The 5,996-nt window shown below is 51.4% G+C and overlaps 1 non-coding gene across 1 annotated transcript; it reads left to right on the forward strand.

Annotated features, from left to right (window-relative positions):
* Positions 1 to 840: 840 nt before the first annotated feature.
* Positions 841 to 909, forward strand: TRNAS-GCU (transfer RNA serine (anticodon GCU)). Its single transcript has one exon. It is a non-coding gene; the product is annotated as a tRNA-Ser (tRNA).
* Positions 910 to 5,996: the final 5,087 nt, after the last annotated feature.

A 5,996-nucleotide genomic window follows, 5' to 3' on the forward strand; every position in this document is an offset into this window, starting at 1 on the left:
TCTGCCGAGCGCGTTGCCTGTGGAGGGTTGCCAGGACCCCCTTGGCCACCGGCAGGAGGTTTTGGGGAAGGAGCCTGAAGAGGGAGGGGTTTGGGGGAGGGGAGGGACTTCAACGCCGTAGAGTCCAATGGCCACCGCGGCCATTTTCTCCAGGGGGACTGATCTCTTATCGGCTGGAAATCAGTTGTAATAGCGGGAGAGCTCCAGCCACCACCTGGAGGTTGGCAGCCTTATTCCTGTTGCCGCCTCCAGGCAGGGAAAATCAGTGTCCAAGGGGGCGCAAAGTTTGGGGAGGGAGCTCAACAGAGATTTCTTGTCGCTCTAGGACTTCCTTGTCTCCTAGATACTGTGGTATACCATGGAGTTTGCCTTCCGAAGCTGCCGTTTCCTCCAGGAAAACTGGTCTCTATAGTCGAGATCAGTTGTAATTCTGGGAGATCTCCAGGCTCCACCTGGAAGTTGGCAACCCTATGAGACCCAAATGAGTGTGAAATTTGGGGGGATTAGAAGTCATTGCCCTCCCTTCCCCCATTTTGGGAACTGAAGGCCTGGCACCATTGGCTCAGCAGTGGAGCCAGTTAAGAGCAGGGAACTGTAATCTGGAGAACCGGGTTCGATTCCCCACTCCTCCACATGAAGCCTGCTGGATGACCTTGGGCCAGTCACAGTTCTCTCAGCCCCACCTACCTCATTAGGTGCCTGTAGTGGGGAGGGAAGGCAATTGTAAGCCACTTTGAGACTCCTTAAAGGAAGAGAAAACTGGGGTATAAAAACCTACTCTTCTATCCCAACCCCCCTCTAAACCAAATACCTCTTGCATGGCTTGAATATACGGGAGGGGCCGTGGCTCAGTGGTAGAGCTTCTGCTTGCTATACAGAAGGTCCCAGGTTCAATCCCCGGCATCTCCAGTTAAACGGACAAGGCAAGTAGGTGATGTGAAAGACCTCCACCTGAGACCCTGGAGAGCCACTGCCAGTCTGAGTAGCCAGTATTGATTTTGATGGACCAAGGGTCTGATTCAGTACAGCTTCGTGTGTTCATGTGTATGCAGGGGCCAAAACATAAGTGGAGGGACAGCCAGCCTGACCCCTGGGTGGGCTGGTTCTCAGGCCTGCCCCCCCCCATTCAGCTGCACTTGACAGCACCCCTCCTCCGGCTGTGGCTTGCTTGGGGGATGAAATACCTGGAACTGGCCCCAAGGCTCCTCCTCCCCCCACTTCTCCATTGCCTTCTCTTTCAAAACAAAGGGTTAGCCAGAGGACGCCTTGGGTATGGCCAGACCAAGCTGGAGCCGGCCAGGGCAGAAACTGCCCGAGGCATTGGTCTCTTGGGTGCAGCAGCGGCTCCAGAGACCGGGAAATGCAGTCCCTGCCCTGCCTCTGAAGGAGCGCTCCTGGCCTCGAGGCCAAAGGGAGGATCTCTACAGAGAAAACCTAGGCGTGTTGCACCATGAGAGATCTAGTAGGATGGGCTGATTGATGCACCTGGTTTATAGTCCGCCTTTCTCACCTGGACTCAAGGCAGATTACACGGAATAAGTCAATATAGAAGAAGAGTTGGTTTTTATATGCCGACTTTCTCTGCCACTTAAGGGAGGATCAAACCAGCTTACAATCACCTTCCTTTCCCCTCCCCACAACAGACACCCTGTGAGGTAAGTGGGGCTGAGAGAGCTCTAAGAGAACTGTGACTAGCCCAAGGTCACCCAGCTGGCTTCATTCGTAGGAGTGGGGAAACAAATCCAGTTCACCAGATTAGCATCCGCCGCTCATGTGGAGGAGTGGGGAATCAAACCCGGTTCTCCAGATCAGAGTCCACCGCTCTAAACCACTACACCATGCAGTCAACAGGACATCCACTAGACCAGTGATGGCGAACCTTTTAGAGACCGAGTGCCCAAACTGCAACCCAAAACCCACTTATTTATCGCAAAGTGCCAACACGGCAATTTAACCTGAATACTGAGGTTTCCTCCCAGCTCAGCAAGGGGGGCGGCGGCGGGGAGTCCAGGGAAGGGGGCGGCTTTGAACAGTTCTGCGCTCCCTTCAAAGCCCCCGCCGGCCCCGCGCGTGCCCACAGAGAGGGCTAGGCGTGCCGGACTTGGCACGTGTGCCATAGGTTCGCCAACACGGCACTAGACAGTGCCGTAGGGGTTTCTCCACTTCTACTCCTTTTTAATTAGGGACAGAAGAGCTCTGCTGGATCAGACCAATGAGGGTCCATCTAGTCTAGCATCCTGTCTCACACAGTGGCCAGGTCCTCTGGTCAGCCAACAACAAAACATGAAGGCCAAGAAAAGTGCAAGAGTCCAGTAGCACCTTAAATACTAACAAAATTTCTGGTAGTTTATGAGCTTTCATGAGTCACACCTCCCTTCTTCAGATGCAGGTAGAATGTGAGTCCATCTGTCCTTAAGTAGAGAAGAGTGAATTCACACACCCAAGGGTATGTAAATGTCAATAGCAGGTGAATGACATTAGCAGGCATGCTTGGGTTAGTTGTGATATGCAGAGGGGTGGTAGGCGTGGAGAAATCAACATTGGTAATGAGACATGAATCCCAGGTCTCTATTCAGTCCAGGAGGATGCATTGTCTTGAGCTTCATTATTACTTGTAATTTAGCAGAAGGCCAAGACCTTCACAGGAAAGTAAGAGCCCCGCTGGATCAGACCAGTGAAACATCCGGTTCGGCAATGACCAAACAGTTCCTCTGGAAGGCCAACAGCAGAGCATCGAGGCTGAGGCCTTCATCAGAAAATCAGAAGAGCCCTGTTGGATCAGCCCAGGGAGGGTCCATCTAGTCCAGCATCCTGTCTCACACAGTGGCCAGCCACTTCCTCTGGAGGCCCAACAACAGGTCATAGAGGCTGGGCCTTCCTCTGAGGCTGCCTTCTGAAACGGTGTTCAGGAGTTAACTGCCTCTTAACATGGAGGTTCCCTTTAGTCACCCTGGCTAGTAGCTGCTGATAGGCCTATCCTCCAAGAATCCATAGAATCCCCTTTCGTAGCCATCTGGATCACAATTTCCTCTGGGAGTAAATTCCCCAAATTAATTTACTCATTGAGTAAATTTCCTTTCATCTGTCCTGAATTTATGGCCCGTCAACTTCACTGGGTATCCCCAAGTTCTAATAGAACAGGGATGGGGAACCTCAGGCCCGGGGGCCGTATGCGGCCCCCGAGGACATTTTCTGTGGCCCTCGGTAGCTCCGGGGCCGGGTGTGTGTGTGTGGGGGAGGCGTGGAGGCTGGGGCCTGGTTGCGTGGGGCCGGCATGCATGTGTGTGTGTGTGGGGGGGGAAGGCCTTTCTTTCTTCCTCTTTTTCTGTCACTCTCCTTTCTCCCCCTCTCTCCCTTTTCTGTCTCTTTGTGTCTCCCTCCGTCCTTTTCTTTCTTTCTTCCCCTCCCTCCATTTCTTTCTCCCTTTTTTTCCCTCCCTCCCTTTTCCTCTTTCTGTTTTCTTTCCTTCCTCCCTTCCTTCCCTGCGGATCGGCTGCGGGCTGCGCCCCCCGGCGCCTCGTTTGCTCGGGCCCACCGCTGGCTGCCCTCCCGCCTGGGGGAAGCGGGGGTGCCCTCCAGGCCTTCTCTGCGTGGCCTCCCCTGGGGTTGCCAACCTCCAGGTGGTGGCTGGAGACCTGGCAACCCTAGCCTCCCCCCCCACCGCCGGGAGATCTACACCTGGTTATGGCCCCAAATGATGTTATAAATGTGCAAATGGCCCTTGGCAGGAAAAAGGTTTCCCACCCCTGTAATAGAACATGGCAGGGAGGGTGGGGAAACCCTCTATTCGGGGTTTTCCCCGCCCCATGCATAATTTTATAAACCTTTAGTGTGGCCCTCCTCTGGTTATCTTTTCTCTAAATCAAGAAGTCCCAGACTCTTCAGCCTTTCCTCATAGGGAAGGTGCTGCAAACCCCGATAATCTTGGTTGCCTTCTTCTGTACTTTTTTCAGCTCTTGTGATGTCCTTTTTGAGATACAGCAACCAAAACTATGCACAGTATTCCAAACAAGGCCACATCCCAGTTACACACAAGAATATTGCCATATTGGCTGTTTTATTTTTGATCCCTTTCCTAATAACTGCCAGCATGGAGTTTGCCCTTTCATAGGGTTGCCAGGTCCCTCTTTGCCACTGGTGGGAGGTTTTTGGAGCGGACTCGAAGGATGGCGGGGTTTGGGGGAGGGGAGGGACTTCAATGCCATAGAGTCCAATTGCCAAAGCGGCCATTTTCTGCAGGGGAACTGATCTCTATCGGATGGAGATCAGTTGTAATAGCGGGAGCACTCCAGCTAGTACCTGGAGGTTGGCTACCTTACCTTTTTATAGGGTCACCATGTCCCTCTTTGCCACCTGCCTGAGGTTTTTGGGGCGGAGCCTGAGGAAGGTAGGGTTTGAGGAAGGGAGAGACTTCAATGCCATAGAGTCCAATTGTCCAAGCAGCCATTTTCTCCAGGGGAACTGATCTCTATCGGCTGGAGATCAGTTGTAATAGCGGGAGATCTCCAGCTGGTACCTGGAGGTTGGCTACCCTACCTTTTTACCACTTCCACATACAAAACCAGCATTTCCTTGAGCTATCTAGTACAGCCCCAATATATCTTTCTCTGTGTGTCTCAGCCAGTTCAGAACTTATCAGTATATATGTGTGTGGGGGGGGGGGATTTCTGTTCCCACCACCTACTTGCCTAGTCCCTTTAATTGGAGGTGCCGGGGATTGAAACTGAGACCTTCTGCATGCCAAGCAGATGCTCTGCCACTGAGCCACGGCCCCTCCCCTTACAAGATCCTCCTGGACCTCTTCACCGTTGTCCTTGGTTTTCATCATCTTGCATAATGTGCAGACTTGGCCACTCCACTGCTCACCCTCCCACACTCCCAATAATTACAGATCATTGATATACAATACTACCGGCCCCAATCCTGATCTTTGTGGGACTCCACTGCCCACTTCCCTCCACTGAGCGAACGGTCCGTTTAATTCTTCTTTTAACCCTGTTGTTTAACCAACCATTGGAGGATCTCTCCTCTTATCCCTCGACCACTACCTCCACAAACAAAGCAGAAATCAAAACTTTTTTTCTCTCTTGATACACCTCCCCCCAAGAAGTTTGGCTAATCTTGAAATTCATTGGAGTTGCCGTAAAATTCTTTTGGGATGCAGAGCTGATCAGAACCTTCCAGTGGTTACAGTATTGGACTTGGATCTAGGAGAACCAGGTTTGCATCCCCACTCATGCTGTGGAAGCTTGCTGCGAGCCCTTAGGCCAGCCACACATTCAACCGACTCCACCTCACAGGGTTATTGTGAGGATAAAATGGAGGAGAGGAGAACAGGGTAAGCTACTTTGGGTCCCACACTGGACATACCGTGTGATGTTCACCTGATCTCGGACACCATTTATTTATTTAGAATATTTCTGTGCCACTTCTTCAGGATCCTGTTCAAAGCGTCTTACATAAGAGAAGCCCTGCTGGATCAGACCCAGGCCCATCAAGTCCAGCAGTCCGTTCACACAGTGGCCAACCAGGTGCCTCTAGGAAGCCCACAAGCAAGATGACTGCAGCAGCATTGTCCTGCCTGTTTTCCACAGCACCTGATATAACAGGCCTGCTCCTCTGATCCTGGAGAGAATAGGGATGCATCATTTTTTAATATAATTTTGTTATTGATTTTATGATAAATGATACAAAACTAAAAAGAAAAAGAATTTTTTTTTACATGTATGTAAATAAAAATAATAACATTTTTTTTTCTTTTAGGGATGCATCATGACTAGCATCCATTTTGGCTAATAGCCATGGATAGCCCTGTCCTCCATAAGAACGTAAGAAAGGCCATGCTGGATCAGACCAAGGTCCATCGAGTCCAGCAGTCTGTTCACACGGTGGCCAACCAGGTGCCTCCAGGAAGCCCCCAAACAAGACTTTGCAGCAGCATTGTCCTGCCTGTGTTTCATGGCACCTCATATATTCGGAAGGTGATTGTAAGCCGG

The sequence above is a fragment of the Euleptes europaea genome, chromosome 2, assembly GCF_029931775.1.
Source record: "Euleptes europaea isolate rEulEur1 chromosome 2, rEulEur1.hap1, whole genome shotgun sequence".
NCBI classification, from domain to species: Eukaryota; Metazoa; Chordata; class Lepidosauria; order Squamata; family Sphaerodactylidae; genus Euleptes; species Euleptes europaea.